Source organism: Scyliorhinus canicula, chromosome 1 (assembly GCF_902713615.1).
Source record: "Scyliorhinus canicula chromosome 1, sScyCan1.1, whole genome shotgun sequence".
In the NCBI taxonomy this organism is placed as follows: Eukaryota; Metazoa; Chordata; class Chondrichthyes; order Carcharhiniformes; family Scyliorhinidae; genus Scyliorhinus; species Scyliorhinus canicula.
This window is the reverse complement of record NC_052146.1, coordinates 121,596,941-121,613,920: the sequence shown is the minus strand read 5'-3', so window position 1 is coordinate 121,613,920 and position 16,980 is coordinate 121,596,941. Positions and strand designations below refer to the sequence as shown.

Here is a 16,980-nt window from a genome sequence, read left to right as displayed (position 1 = left end):
TAATTGAAAGAGTAGGACAGCCTGCAAAGTCTGAAATAGAGAATTCCCTGCCAAAGGTGCAGCTGCTACTACCCCACTGGAATCTATGTTATTGTCTGCAGAAGAATATGGGGAAAATGGTGGTTGGAAAACCTTTAAAAAGGTATACATAGAATAGGATGTTTTCAAGATGACTTGAAAAAAAATGTGTTTGTGATGTAATGACATGCGACCCAGGGCAATAGCTTCCATTCATTTAGCTGGGTTCAGTCCTTTTCTCACAGGATCATAATGCCATGTTTTAATTTTTACTAGGACGGACTCTTGTTCAGCAGCTTCATTTGGGCAACAGTCCAAGGTCTGAAGTTCCTGCAGCACTCTGACATCAAGTCAACACACTGAAATCTTTTGTTGCCTGGAAACGCTCGGAGACAAGATCAAAGGTTTCCTACTGTTAGGTCTTCATGTAGCCTCCCACTCTATTAGTGTAGCAATTATATGAAGTTCATGTCTAAAGGAGTATATATTGCAAAAAGGTTATGATTTTAGGCTAAGGAGATGATGGAGGAGACCATAAGAGGGATTGGAGGATATAATGGACAGCAAGGGTAGTAATGGAAGAATAGAAAATGTTATTGTCTCGGAAGGCTCAATTAGAATGGAGATCACACTTGAGTTACTACAGCATCAACCTCACAGAAGCTGCAAGGTCTTTAAAAGATCTTTAGATTCTGCTTGACATAGGAGACAAGCACATTTTCCAATGCAATACTTAATTCAAAAAATATTTGTAGTGATGCTGGTACAGCTGCCCCTCATGGCTCAATTTGAAAAAGGCAGCATGACCCAATCAATAGAAACCCTTTCCCCTGGGCCTGACTTAATAATAATAATAATAATCACTTATTGTCACAAGTAGGTGTCAATGAAGTTACTGTGAAAAGCCCCTAGTCGCCACAATCCACACCTGTTCGGGGAGGCCGGTACGGGAATTGAGCCCACACTGCTGCTTTGTTCTGCATTACAAGCCAGCTGTTTAGCCCACTGTACTAAACCAGTTAACCCTCTTATAAATATATAAAAGAGCAAAGCATCACTCATCAATTAAATTCCAGGATGTAGACCACAGGATTAAGCAATAAAAAGCAAATTTAGGACTGATATTGGGAATCTCTTTTTCACATGGATTGGAAACCGAGAAAACGTAATGGAGATGAGAACATTGCACTCATTTAACAATCAGTTGGATGCATGGAAATTAAAGTAAAATGTGCAGGGCTGTAGAGACAGAAAAGTGGAGGAGGATTAATTGGATCATTCTTTTAAAGAGCTGAATTATCTCCTTCTGCACTGCATGATTCTATGAATTGGATGCTTTGCAGTGGAAGAAACTAGGTCCTTTTTTGATAGATGAAATAAGAAGAGCCAGGGGCGGCACAGTGGCGCAGCCATTAGCACTGCTGTCTCATGATGCCAAGGATCCAGGATCAAACCCAACCCTGTGTCACTGGACATGTGGAGTTTGCACATTCTCCCCTTGTCTGTGTGGGTCTCACCCCACAGCCCAAAGATATGCAGGATTGGTAGAAAGGCCACGTTGAATTGCCCCTTAATTGGGAAAAAAAAGAATTGGGCACTTCAAATTTAAAAAAATAAGAAGGGCCAAGCCATCATCTTCTATTTATCCAGTTATGCAGTCAAAAGGTTACCCCACAGTCAAAATGGTTGCCTCATCAGAAAGAAAAATGACAGTGACTGTACACTAAATATGTATTTTGTTGGTTGTAAATAAAACTTTGCATTTATTCATGCTTACCCAAAAGCATTTGCAGTCAGTAAAGTAAGTTATAAAGAAATGTAGTTATTGTTGTAATGTAGGAAACACAGAAAAAAGCAATGTGGTAATGATCAGATCATCTGTTTTTGTGATGCTGATTGAGGGATAATTCTTCTGCTCCTCAATATAGTGTCATGAGAACTTTTAGATCCACCTGACAGGGCAGACTTGGTATAATGCGCCATCTGTCTGAAAGACAGCACTTGCAACAGTGTTACACTCCTTCAGTACTGCACTGAATTGTTAGCTTAGATTTCTGTTTCTGGTGTATGGCCTCAAAACCCGGCTGAACCCGGGCTGAAAACTCGGGTTCGATCCAGGCCTGGGGTCACTGTCAGGGTGGCGTTTGCACAGTTTCCTCATGTCTGTGTGGGTCTCACCCCCTGTGGTGAATGTAATATATATATGTATATACGATAATTCACACTGTCTTTGTAAGCGCAGTAGTGCTATCCTACCACTAGGGGGGTAGCTCTGGGAGTACTCAGGAACTTGTACTTGGCTCCGCCCATGACTCCTCCCCCTAGTGCAGCTGTATAAATACCCTTGTCCAGAGTCAGCCTGAGTTCACTAAGAGTTCATTAACGGGTAACAGGCTGGCTCTGAAGTAAGTCAATTAAAGCCTACATTCATATCGGAAACACGTGTCCGGTGAATTGATGGTTTCATCACCCCCTAAACCCAAAGATGTAGAGGGTAGGTGGATTGGCCACGCTAAATTGCCCCTTAATTGGGAAAAAAAGAATTGGGTATTCTAATTTTTTTTGGAAAATCTTTTTATTGGCTTTTCTCATATTTATAAACAGTTGTTACTTATATACGTTACAGTTTTCTTGCCCGCACTAATTTGCTTTATTTTAGAGAGGTTTGTTTTGTCCTTCATTTGACTAACTGTACGTACATTTTGCTGCCCTCTGGATCGGCCTATGATATCCTCTCCTTCCTCCCCCCCCCCTCCCCCCCCCATTGGTTTCAGCACCCTCCGTTTCTCTTGTTGTTTCCCCATTTTTCTCCCCCCCCCCCCCCCCCCCCAGGTTGCGCAGTCCTTTGGTTCTTCATCTTTTTTTTCCCCCTGGCTTACTCCTCGTTGCTGGCCTCGAACAGGTTGTGGAACAGGCCGACGAACTGCCCCCAAGTACCCAGGAAGCCTTCCTCTGACCCTTGGATGGCGTACTTAATCTTCTCCAGGTGGAGAAATTCCAAGAGATCAGCGAGTCAGTCTGCAGCTTGGGTATTCTAAATTTATAAAATCAATAAATAAAGTTTCTGGTACGAGACCTGAACTCCCCACCCCTCCAGATTCAGAGGTGAGAGTTCTATCACCTAAGCTGACACCTGAAGTGCTTTGATATATCATTAGACTGTGATTTATGTGAATGCAAGTTCGGTCCCATTCTAGGGACCATACTTCAGAATGGATGTGAAGTCGTTAGAAAGGGTTCAGAATAGATTCATGAGAATGGCTCCAGGGATGAAGAACTTCAGTTCCATCGATAGATTGGAGAAGTTCAGACTGTTTTCCTTGGAGAAAAGAAAGTTGATGGGCGATTTGATAGAATTATTCAAAATCATGAGGGCACATGGCAGAATAGATGTGGAGAAACAGTTCCCACTGGTGGCAGGATTGAGAATCAGAGGACAAAAACAGAGTCCAGGTCAGGTGCATTGAGTGGTTTTTTTTCTTGGCACCTGTAGCACCATGGAAAACCGTGCTATACAACGGCACTTTGCAGCTTTGTCTGGCTTCCACAGGTGTTCCCCGCCGAAGCTGCACTTACAACATTTCCTGCACTGACAGGTGAGCTGAGTACTCGCGGATCAAGTCACCATTTTTAAAGGCTGCCTCAATCTATCGACCCCCTTCAGTTACCCAACTGCGGCCTCCTGATCTCCCCCCCCCCCCCTTGCACCCAACTTACCTCTTATGGGGGTCCTCAAGCACATCCCTCACTCTACCTCCAAGGGCAAGGCACCTCCAGGCCTGATGCCTGGCATGCCCCTGCCAGTGTGGCAGTGCCTGGGTGCCAGTGGGAGTGCCAGGATTACCACACTGCCCATAGCCTGACCAACTGGGGATCTTTTGGGGCTTGGGGCTTGGGGCACTCCCTCTCCCCCCCCCCCTCCTCTCCCCCCCCCCTCCTCTCCCCCCCCCCCTCCCCCCCTCCCCCCCCCTCTCCCCTCCCCCCCTCTCCCCTCCCCCCCCTCTCCCCTCCCCCCCTCTCCCCTCCCCCCCTCTCCCCTCCCCCCCCTCTCCCCTCCCCCCCTCTCCCCTCCCCCCCCTCTCCCCCCCCTCTCCCCTCCCCCCCCCTCTCCCCCCCCTCTCCCCTCCCCCCCCCTCTCCCCCCCCCCCCCCCCAGGTGCTATTACATTTGTGTGGACCAGTACTAAAGAATGCCCTGGTTGGGACGTTAGGTCCATTACGCTGGTAGAATTTGGCACAGACGTATTAAAATGAGCCTAATTGCTCATTTTGCAAGAGGGCCTTTGTGGGATTCAACGGCCTTGTCATGTCAACATGTTGGGTGGGGTGAGGCTGGTAAATCACATCCAAGGTAATTAGGGCAAAAAATACACTGGTAACATGAAGTGAACAGTTAGGGTCCAGAATGCCCTGCCTGAGAAAATGGTGACTCTCAAAAAGAAATTGGATTATATCTGAAAAGGGGAAAAAAAACTGCAGGACTGTAGGGAAAGGCATTGCTCCTTTGGAGAGTCAGCTCAGAAACAATGGACTGAATGGCCTCAGTTTGTGCTGTATTCGACGATTATATTATTCAACGTTATTTCCTTTTTAACCCTAAGTCTCCTTTATAATTGTACCTTTAATAGAATTTGGCTTAATAACATTAATATGCCAGCTTGCCTGCTACAACCATGGGAGATATTGATAGCTTTGAGTATCTTTTAGTGTCCCCCTTCTCATTTTGTTTGCATGGCTATTTCTGTGAATCAAAAATGTACTATTTTGGCGCATTTATTCTTTCCCCTCCCCTCCCGCACTTCCAATGGAGGGACGGACCAGGAGGTGGAGGTTTGGGAGCTTTGCATGGCGGGGATTGTAGTTCTCCCCTGTTCGGTCTGCGCAGGTGCGCTGGGTAGGGTCCTCGGCCGACTACAGTTCCCGGAAGCCATTGTGCGGAGGCGGGTCGTTTTCCCCCGTTTCCGGGCAGAGGTGAGGCTACCCGAGCAGCAGGGAGCTGAGCTCGAATTCTTGCAGCTGGAGATACCGCCACCGCTACCACTCAACAGGTACCTCCGAAAGGGAAACCGAGGGCGTTGGATTCAGGCGACTCGGGGAAGGGGGTGACACAGAGGAGGAGCCAATCAGGCTCCCAGGGCGAGAGGTAGGGGGCACCTGGGGTTGGGGGCACCTAGGGTGGACTGCGTAGAGGGAACCCAGGCTTGGGTGGGGGAGAAGGAATGGGAAGAGTTGCTGTGGGTGCAGAATATGCTTGGTAGCGATGAGGGGTATCTAGGGCATAGGGAGTACCTGGTATGGGGAAGGGTCAGGTGTCTGGGTGGAAAACCTGGGGTGAGGGGCCATAGGGAATGGGTATTTGGGGGAGAGATCCAGAGTGAGGGGTTGGGGAAAGTGTGGGAATGTGAAGCCTGGTGTTTGGGAAATGGGCACCAGGTGTATGGGGACCTGGGGAGTGTAGGCAGATGGCAATGAGAACCCGGGGCTGAGGAGTGGGGACGCATGGAGGGAATTCCAACTGACTGGAGGAGGGAAGTAAGGGATGGGTGATCTAGGAACTTGGGAAAGAATGAAGTCCTGGGGTGATGAGGGGTAATGATTCTGGTGACTGAGGGATGGGGGACAGGTGCCAGGTGTCTGTTTATTTACAGTACATGTGGAAGCAGAAGTAGCTCCTGTTAAACAAAGCAACTGGAGACTCACAGCTGTAGCAGCAATTGATCCATCTATACAGCTAGATACCAGCAGGCTGGTATTGTTGGGGCTGGAGGCTGGTAAAATTGACTCAGCAAGTTTTGTCAGCTTGTTTTTAAAATGCAACACATCTCTTTGTGAAAAGCAAATGTATTTAAATGGGTCAAAGACAAGTCTCACTTTCTCATTGCAATCTCGCTTCCCTAACAATTCTGTAACATTCACAGCCCTGGGAATTGCACAGCTGAACTCGGTAAATGGGACCAATAATCTTTATTCATTCATGGGATGTGGGTATTGCTGGAAATGGTCAGCGTTTATTGCCCATCCCTAATTGCCCTCAAGAAGGTGGCAATCAGCTACCTTCTCGAACCACTGCAGTCCATGTGGTGTCGGTGCACCCAGAGTGTTGTTGCCCCTCACCCTGGGTGGTGAGGATTTTGACCCAGCAGCAGTGAAGAAAAGGCAGAAAAGGTCCAAGTTGGGATGATGTGTGACTCAGAGTGAAAACTTCCTTGGAGTATATCAGTTCCATGTTGTTCTTGAAGGTATATATGTTTAACATTTTTTAAAGGCAGGAAGTGGCATGAAACTGTTGGCGAAGGTTGGAACCTGATTAATACTATACACCTGTATGCTTCACCCGATGCTAGTGTCTGTGTATTTACATTGTGTACCTTGTGTTGCCCTATTATATATTTTCTTTTCATGTACTTAATGATCTGTTTGAGCTGCTGGCAGAAAAGTACTTTTCACTGTACCTCGGTACATGTGACAATAAACAAATCCATTCCAACCCTTTTAAATTCTAGCTAGCAGATCAAACCTGAATGAACCCCTGAAGGGAGGGAGGTTTCTTACGTTCAGCTAAATTTTCATGTTAGAACATATTTTTAGTGAAATTCAAGATTTTAATCTAGGTTACTTATTCCAGCTTGATGTATGTATGCCACTCTGCAGTACTTCACTGTACATAATTTTTGACTTACGATTTAAACATAGATATATTGTAAACAAAAGCTTGACCCGGCTACAGTAACATAGTAATTTACTTACAGGATTAGTCAATCAGAGGCCTGGACTACGAATTCAGAGACATGAGTTCAAAACCCACTGTGGCACATTGTGAATTGAATTCAGCTAATTAAATATATTAGGAATTAAAAAGCTAGTGTCAGCAATTGTGACTACAAAGCCATTGGATTGTTGTCAAAACCTGTTTGATTCACGAATGGTCCCGAGGGAATGAAATTTTCTGCCCTTAGCTGGTCTCACTCCAGATCTGTATGGATGTGGTTGCACCTTAACTATCCTGCGAAATTGCCTAACAAGCCACAAAGGCCGCTTTCATCACCACCTCAAGGGCAATTAGGGATGGGCAATAAATGCTGGTCTTGCCTGTGACACCTCCATCCTGGGGATGAATAAATGAACAGAGCTGTACAGTCCAGAGGGTGAGCCTGCTTAAAATGTGCAGTGCTAATGTAATCTGGCTCTTTGTAGTCAGGCCTGACTGAGAACTTGATTACAAAATGTCCACATCACTTCAGTTTTGCTAGTAATGTTTCTCCTTGGATTTTAACATAATACAGGCAGTAAATCTCACCATTAGCTCAAAGGAATGATCTGATTGTGTGCGAAGGTGCAGTTACCCGTCACGGTCTCTGCTTTGCAGCAGCGTAACCCTGGCAAGTGTGGCTTGTGGATGCCTTGAAGATCATTGGCAAAAGAACCAGGGAGATGAGATGAGAGAATGTTTTTATGCTGTAAGTTATGATCTGAACTGCACTGCCTGAAAGGGTGGAGGGAGCAGATAAAATAGTAATTTTTTTTTTTAAGGATGTTGCTAAATCCTTGAAAGCGATTATTTGCTCATCCATAGGAAAAGAGCAGGAGAATAATTGTACAGTATTTGCGAAGGGCTGGCACAGGCTTGATGGGCTGAATGGTTGCCTCCTGTGTGGTAACATTCTATGAAGTCGTACAACAGGTTAAAGTCCAACAGGTTTGTTTCAAACACTAGCTTTCGGAGCACTGCTCCTTCCTCAGATTGCCATGGCAGGGTTGTGTGACGTCGTGGTCGCTGTTCTGAAGGCTGGGTAGTTTGCTGCAAACAATAGTTTGTTTGAGGTTGCGCGGTTGTCTGAAGGCAAGTAGTGGGGGTGTGAGGATGACCGTGGCAAGATCTCTGAAAGACGTGCCAGATCATCAACATGGATACCACCATTACACGTGAGAACACCACCCACCAGGTACGCGGTACATACTCGTGCGACTCGGCTAACGTTGTCTACCTCATATGCTGCAGGAAAGGATGCCCCGAAGCGTGGTACGTTAGCGAGACCATGCAGCGCTGCGACAACGAATGAACGGGCATCGCGTGACAATCACCAGGCAGGAATGTTCCCTTCCAGTCGGGGAACACTTCAGCAGTCAAGGGCATTCAGCCTCTGATCTCCGGGTAAGCGTTCTCCAAGGTGGCCTTCAGGACACACAACAATGCAGAATTGCCAAGCAGAAACATATAGCCAAGTTCCGCACACATGAGTGCGGCCTCAACCAGTACCTGGGATTCATGTCGCATTACGTTCACCCCCCATCATCTGGCCTGGGCATGCAAATTCCTGCCAACTGTCCTGGCTTGAGACGATTCACACCTCTTTAACCTATGGTTACCCCTATCTCTGGATCTGTAACGACTTAATTACCTGCAAGTGCTCGTATTCTATGGCATCTTTGAATTTGTCTACATATATATATATATATATATATATATATGTGTTTCTGGAACATACCTCTTCATTCACCTGAGGAAGGAGCAGTGCTCCGAAAGCTAGTGTTTGAAACAAACCTGTTGGACTTTAACCTGGGACTTTAACCTTTACTTTAAGTAAGACTTCTTACTGTGCTCACCCCAGTCCAACGCCGGCATCTCCACATCGTAACATTCTATGGTTTTGTAATTTTCTTTGGAGTAGTGTAGGCCATTCTGCTGACGTCAGAACAGTGTGCACATGAACGTCACATGACGTGTACACATGAAGTCTGGCTTCAGTATACAGAAAAATCCAACTTGTTGAGTAATATGGTAACTTGGGTCAGTATGCTCACGTGCTCTCAGACAGGCCAATCATATGTTATGTTTGCTGATAACATCAAGGTGTTGATTGTTCACTGTTCAAAGTTCATGTCAACTTTGCTTAATTAACAATGTTTCTTTTTTAAATGAATAGTTTGGCAATCTGATTCAGCTTGTCTTCGTTTAAAGACAATTTAAAAGAAATGTTTGATGCTGACATGTTGGGCCAGGAGAGCTGTGTTTAATAGAACATACATGAGGTTTGAGTTCTCCAAGTGCCATTTGCTTCCCATTGTTAATTCAGCTGTGTGTCACTGGGACCCAGTCGAGAGGGACTTTAGGATGCTCCATACATCTCTGAGATGCTCTGGGAGCCAAGGAAATGTTTGGTCCCAGTTGTCAACGGATCCACATACGTCACGTTTGCACCATTCATCTTCAAAATCCAGAGTTGCAGTATAAAGCCGGAGAGTTCAGATTATCACAGATGATAAGGTGCAAATTCTGTTGATTACTTTTTATGCATTTTGCCTTCTTTCTCCTTATCTGATGAAGTGATAATGAGCTGATGTGAGAACGGAAGGTGTGTATTAGTTGGTTGGATGGATGGCTAGGTTTGTTGATGCGGAGCAACACCATCAGCTCTGACGTACTGGCTGAACTATCAATGAAGGCCCCGCCTTCTGAACCTTGCCCTTCGTCTGAGGTGTGGTGACCCTCCGGTTAAATCACCACCAATCAGCTCTCTCTCAAAGGATAGGGCAGCCTATGGTCCTCTGGGACTATGGTGACTTTCATTCTAAGAGCATGAGAAAGGATAATGTCTGTGTGATCAATAAGGGCCAGAGTTTAAAAGTAAGGATTTGTAATAGAATGACATGCCATAGCTTTGTGATTACTGGAGTGGTTTATTTGACCTGCTTGTAGAATTGATGACATCCTGATTGACAGATATGTTCTGTAACACTATGATTAGGTTGTCCACCCACAACTTTAATCAAACTCTTGATGTTTGCTCCATGTCTAAATGTTCTCATCACAATTTGGTATCATTTCAAACCAAACAGTTCAGAGTCTGCGCACAAACTTCTTTTTTTTTTGTCCTGTTGTCTCATCTGGTCTGTTTCTCGACCGCTAATTCATGTTGGGTACAGTTCTACAAATGGGCCCAGACAGTGGGTGTTGCCTCTGAGTCATGGGTTTGTGAATTTATGACCCATTCCAGTTCACAACCTAGGCTGACACTCCTGCATTTTTGAGAGACTGCTGCATTGTCAGAGGTATTGTCATTCGGCTGAGAAGTCTTATCTGAGTGTAAAGGTTCCCAGGCACTATTTTGAAGAAGAGGAGGTGAGTTCTCTGACATGCTGGGCAATATTTATCCCTCAATCAACATCTCAAAAACAGATTACAGAGGGCAGCGCAGTAGCGCAGTGGTTAGCATTGCTGCTTCACGGCACGACCCGGGTTCGAATCCCGGCCCTGGGTCACTGTCCGTTTGGAGTTTGCACATTCTTCTCGTGTCTGCATGGGTGTCACCGGCACAATCCAAAGATGAGTAGGGTAGGTGGATTGGCCACACTAAATTACCCCTTAATTGCAAAAAAAGAATTGGATACTCTAGATTTAAAAAAAAACATTACAGCATTTGGTCATTATTAGATTGCTGCTTGTTCACATTGGTTGTCCTGTTTCCTACAGTACAACAGTGGTGGAGAAGGTAGTCAAGAAGGCATACCACATGCTTGCCTTTATTGGCCGGGGCATTGAGTATAAAAATTGGCAAGTCATGTTGCAGCTGTATAGAACCTTAGTTAGGCCACTCTTGGGAGTATCATGTTCAATTCTCGTTGCCGCACTACCAGAAGGATGTGGAGGCTTTGGAGAGGGTGCAAAAGAGATTGACCAGGATGTTGCCTGGTATGGAGGGCATTAGCTATGAGGAGAGGTTGAATAAACTTGCTTTGTTCTCACTGGTACGACAGTGGTTGAGGGGCGACCTGACAGAGGTCTACAAAATCATGAGGGGCATTGACAGAGTGGATAGTCAGAGGCTTTTTCCAGGGTAGGGGGGTCAATTACTAGGGGGCATAGGTTTAAGGTGCGAGGGGCATGGTTTAGAGTAGATGGACAAGGCAAGTTTTCTTACACAGAGGGTAGTGGGTGCCTGGAACTCCCTGCCGGAGGAGGTGGTGGAAGCAGGGACGATAGTGATGTTTAAGGGGCATCTTGACAAATACATGAATAAGATGGGAATAGAGGGATACGGATCCCGGAAGTGTAGAAGATTTTAGTTTAGACTGGCAGCTTGGTCAGTGCAGGCTTGGAAAGCCGAAGGGCCTGTTCCTGTGCTGCACTTTTCTTAGTTCTTTGACCACGGTCATTAGCTTTAAAGAGCATTAAGATGTCCTAAATTTGTATAATGCACTTTTTAAATGCAAGTTCTTCAGAGGTGTGATGAGAATGTTATGATCTGGAATGCGTTCCCTAATAGACTGGTGGAAGCAGATCCATTTGTATATTTTAGAAGGGTATCTTTATACTTGGGGAAAATATTTAATGTTATGAGGAAAAGTACAGAAACAAATGGGATAGTGGTAGAGCCAGCACAGACACAATGGATCAAATGGCCTCCAACAGTATTATATGATTCTTTAATCTATCTCGAGATGCATCAATGCTAAACTAACCATTTCCAGTCCCGAGGTCCACACATGTGTGCTTCCCAGCGTGGCATTCCAACAATCATAAGGTTGGGAGCATTGACTCATTATTCCTTTCCATTAGTTAGAGCAATGTAAACAATTCATTTACTAAAAACCTTGGATTGAATGTGGAGCGTTCTTGATATCGAATATATATGGTTCAGTACCACATTGGTTAGTATACTTAGTTTGCTAGTGTTATTGACCATTTCCAGTTGTAATCCTGTATGACGTAACAACCAAAACCTGCATTTATATAACATCTTTGACGTGGTCACATTTAAATCTGAAGCAGTCAGTTCCTTGGTGAGATAATGTATAATAGCAAAAAAAGTCAGAACGGTCCTACTTTTAAAAAATAACAGCAGCAGCACGGTGGTGCAGCACCGAGGGCCCGTTAAAAAAAAAAATTAATTTAGAGTACCCAATTATTATTTTTTTTCCCAATTAAGGGGCAATTTAGCGTGGCCAATCCACCTAACCTGCACATCTTTGGGTTGTGGTTGAAACCCACACAGACACTGGGAGAATGTGCAAACTCCACACGGTCAGTGACCCGGGGCCGGGATTCGACCCCTGGTCCTCAGCGCCGTAGGCTGCAGGGCTAACCACTGAGCCATGTGCCGCCCCGAGGACCCAGGTTTGATCCCAGCTCTGGGTCACTGTCCATGTGGAGTTTGCAAGTTCTCCCCATGTCTGCTTTGGCCTCACTCCCGCACCCCAAATAAATGTGCAGGTTAAGTGAATTAGCCACGCTAAATTGCTCCTTAATTGGGAAAAATAAAGAATTAGTTACTCTAAATTTATTTTAAAAATGGAAATTACTTTAAGTTGTATTGGAGGAGAATTCCCTTTCATGGGAATAAATCCTTGCTGAGAACAATCATTTTGTGCTGACTGATTTTAGTGGATTAACCTTGAAGTTGAGTTGTAAATATGGGGGCTCCTAAGACCTTTGAATGAGTGGAGGACGTGAGCAAACCAAAGATTTTAGTCCCGAAGTACACAAGTTCATGACATTTTGTATTCCATCCATCAACAGTGCAGATAAAGGGCAGTACAGTGGCGCAGTGGGTTAGCCCTGCCGTCTCACGTCGCCGAGGTCCCAGGTTCGATCCCGGCTCTGGGTCATTATCCGTGTGGAGTTTGCACATTCGCCCCGTGTTTGTGTGGGTTTCGCTCCCACAACCCAAAGATGTGCAGGGTAGGTGGATTGGACACACTAAATTGCCTATTAATTGGAAAAAATGAATTGGGTACTCTAAATTTAGATAAAAACAAACAGTGCAGATAAAATACTTTCTGCAGCTTATGAGGGACTGGATCAAGAGGTTTCAATAGCATGCTTGCCCCCGCCCCGATGTGGTGCATGGGTTGTTTATATTTCCCAGATTAGTCAAGAAAGCCAATAAGTCGCCACTGTATTGCATCCTTCACTGAAAGTACTTCTTCCTTACAGCTCTCTTGGGGAGTGTCTTAGCAAGGAGATATTGATTCATGCTATAATTATATGACTGATCTGAGGGGCTTGTTTCAACATTCAGAAGCATGTTACTGTGGCTTCTCAGGACACAAGATTCCCACACTTTATAATTGGCAAAAAAAACAAAAGGGAGATTACACAGTGGATTTTCATGATCTGGAATGCACTGCCTGAAAGGACAGTGGAAGCAGATTCAGTAGTAACTTCCAAAAGGGAAGACTGGCTTTATATTCAAAAGGAAAACATGTGCAGGGCTATGGGGAAAGTCCAGGGGAATGGGACAAATAAGATAACCATTTCAAAGAGCCTGCCGTAGGCATGATTGACTGAATGACCTCCTTGAGTCTGTGATTCAGGTACCTTGTCCAGATGGCTATTGTAAATGTGAAAGACTGGATGTTGAGTGGCAACAGTTATGGGTGGGGCGCTGCAAAAGTGGATGGATAGGATACTTTTCTCTGTGTCCGAAGTGAATTGTGCTACAGACCTTGGGGAACCTACCATATGAGGAGATTTAGGTTCCCAACTGAGCCATTGTTTTAACAAGGCAATATCCTTGCTTTTGACTATAATTACTTATTTGCCCTGATTGCATGGGTATTTAAATTAGCTGGGGGATTTAGCTAAACCTGGCCACTGCTGTCTGCTATTGCGTATTTGCAGTGTTCCTTTGTCAGGCTTTGCACTTTATAACTTGGGTCAGAGTGTTCTACAATTGGAGAGTGATGGCTTTTGAATTTGGCCTCGCAGCATTTTCTGTCAGAACAAGAGTTTACATGAGTAATCCTCACCACCTGAAATGGCAGGAATCAACTAATGGGGCATGTGGGAGTCCAAGGTGCTTTGTTGTGATGTCCAGAGCCATTTTGTTCTAAAGTAAGGGGATGTTGCTTTAACCATGGCTTTTTACAGCAGATAATGTTGTGTCTTGCTCTGTGTCCGGTGGTCTGAAAGATCAACAGATTAAAAGTCGTTGATGAGAAATCTATGTTCCTTTCTCCACCCTCACCCACCTTCTATCACCGAAACGCCACAAGGCAATATTCCCCACAAAGCCAAGGGACCACAAGTTAGTTTTTTATCAGCTGGTTTATTTGATGTGTGTGTCCAAGAGCATAGAGAATGGCGTTTTGGTCCTGCCGTTTCCAGTAATGGATAATTCCTAAATTTGAACATCAAGGTCTGATTGTCATCAACTGCTTGAAGCATGTACAAATGAATAGGAGCCAAAGCATTAACAGCCTTCTGCTGTATGCTGTCTGATGTGCAAGTTTACATGCTTTTAACAGCAACAAATTACTTACTTTTTAAGCATAAAAAATTTGAAGAACAGGTATCAACTCCCTATCTGGGGAATCTAGAACACTGGGCTCAGGATACCAGGGGCTCTTCATTTAGGACTCGGATGAGGAGAAATGTCTTCACTCTAAGGGATGTGAATCCTTGGAATTCTCTACCTGAGGGATGTGGATGGTCCATCATTGTCTATCTCAGACTTTAAATATATTCGGGTTTTTTTTACCTCTTGGAATCAATGGATAAGTGGAGCAGGAGGGAAAGTGGAGTTAAGGCCAGTAATCAGCCATGATTGAATTCATGCATTGAATGGTGGAGCATTCCCCGGGTCACTGCCTGTGTGGAGTTTGTACATTCTCCCTGTGTCTGCGTGGGTCTCACCCCCACAACCCAAAGGTGTATTGGCCATGCTAAATTGTCCCTTAATAGAAAAAAAAATTGTGTACTCTAAATTTATTTTTGAAAAAAGTTAATTACTGAAAAAAGACATACTGCTGAAGCTTTATGTCTTGCATCCATCAGATTAGACAAAAGAATACCAAATCTTAAAGGGAACGATAGTTTATACTTACATTTTCATGAGAAAAAATGTGTTGATTGGTTCGTTGGCAAGTAGACTCTGGTTGATATGTTGCCAAGACAAATGCACTAGGAAGCCATTGTTCCTAAGGTTTTGTTTAGTCAAAATAGGTGCAATGTCTAGACACATGTGTTTTGACTGCAGAGGACAGGTCCCTGCATATCCTAGAATTTACAGTGTAGAAGGAGGCCATTTCGCCCCATTGAGTGCATCGGCCCTTAGGAAAGAGCACCTCACTTAGGCCGACACCTCCACCCTATTCCCGTAACACAGCAACCCCACCCAACCTTTTTGATACTAACGGCAATTTATCATGGCCAATCCACCTAACCACATCTTTGGACTGTGGGAGGAAACCGGAGCACCTGGAGGAAACCCCTGTTCACAGTTTATATAAATGGACTTAGATGAAAGGATTGAAGGGATGGTTGCCCAAATTTGCTGACAAGACAAAGATAGGTAGGATAGTAAGAAGATACGGGTGGCACATTGGCCCAGTGGTTAGCACTGCTGACTCATGTCACCGAGGACAGTTTGATCCTGGCCCCGGGTCACTGTCCGTGTTGAGTTTGCACATTCTCCCCGTGTCTGTGTGGGTCTCGCCCTCGCAACCCAAAGATGTGCAGGGTAGGTGGATTGGCCACACTAAATTACCCCTCAATTGGGGGGAAAAAAGAATTGAGTACTCTAAATTAAAGAAAAAGTTGTGTAGAGGACACAAGGAGGCTACAAAGGGATATAGATAGGTTAAGTGAATGCGCCAAGATCTGGCAAATGGTGTATGATGTGGGAAAATGTGGAATTGTCCATTTTGGTAGTAAGAATAAAAGTGAAGCTTATTAACTAAATGGCGAGAGATTGCAGAGCTCTGATGTGCAGAGGGATCGGGATGTCCCAGTACACTAATCCAAAAGGCTGTTGTGCAGGTACGGCAATTAATTAGGAAAGCTAATAAAACATTATCATTTATTGGGAGGGGAATTGAATACGAAAGCAGGGAGAAACACAGAAAATAGGCACAGGAGGTAGCCATTTGGCCCTTCAAGCCTGTTCCATCATCCATTATGATCATGTCTGATCATCCAACTCAATAACCTAATCCCGCTCTCCCCCCCCCCCCCCCCCCCCCCCCCCCCCACCCCATGTCCTTTGATCTTCTTTTCCCAAATGCTATATCTAACTGCTTCTTGAAAACATACAATGGTTTGGCCTCAACCACTTTCTGTGGTAATGAACTCCACCGGCTGACCACTCTCTGGGTGAAAAGACATTTCCTTATCTCTGTCTTAAGTGGTCAACCCTGTATCCTCAGACTGTGAACCATGGTTCTGGACACCCCCGTCATTGGGAATGTCCTTTTTGCATTTACCTTGTCTAATTCTGTTAGAATTTTATAGGTTTCTTTGAGATCCCCCCTCATTCGTCTGAGGTCCAGTGAATACAATTCTATCTGACTAAATCTCCCAATTAACAGATGTATTACTCTCTCTAGCTTTATGAAGTTGTTCAAAGGATAAAGGACTTATCTAGCACCAGAGTATTTCTGCAAACATGATGTCTAAAAACAACTATCCTTGCACTTGTTCATGAGTCACTTGAGTCAAATTGGAGAGGGCTATGTGACAAATTTACAAAACACTTAATTTGAAGAGGAGATGCATAACATAGTACACCTTACACTTTGAAAAGCATTTCAGTGCATTTGCTGCACAGTCCACGTTTAACTTTATGCTTCAATTGTACAGGGAATTGTACAATTGTATTGGGGCCTCACGGTAGCATGGTGGTTAGCATCAATGCTTCACAGCTCCAGGGTCCCAGGTTCGATTCCCGGCTGGGTCACTGTCTGTGTGGAGTCTGCACGTCCTCCCCGTGTGTGCGTGGGTTTCCTCCGGGTGCTCCGGTTTCCTCCCACAGTCCAAAGATGTGCGGGTTAGGTGGATTGGCCATGCTAAATTGCCCGTAGTGTAAGGTTAATGGGGGGATTGTTGGGTATACGGGTTACGTGGGTTTAAGTAGGGTGATCATGGCTCGGCACAACATCGAGGGCCGAAGGGCCTGTTCTGTGCTGTACTGTTCTATGTTCTATGAGACCAAATCTGGAGTACTGTGTACAAATCTGGAGTACT

General features: G+C 44.9%; 1 protein-coding gene across 5 annotated transcripts in view; it reads left to right on the top strand.

Annotated features, from left to right (window-relative positions):
* The first annotated feature begins 298 nt into the window (after nucleotides 1-298).
* phactr4b (phosphatase and actin regulator 4b) overlaps nucleotides 299-16,980 on the top strand; it is a 253,670-nt gene continuing 236,988 nt past the window's right edge. For 2 of the 5 annotated variants that reach the window (XM_038799012.1, XM_038798956.1), the window contains exon 1: nucleotides 4,944-5,065. The gene's annotated coding sequence lies outside the window, so the exon portion shown is untranslated. Of the gene's footprint in view, nucleotides 423-4,943; nucleotides 5,066-16,980 lie in introns of those variants that run through there. The other 3 variants (XM_038798964.1, XM_038798993.1, XM_038798979.1) reach the window with 3 other exon arrangements.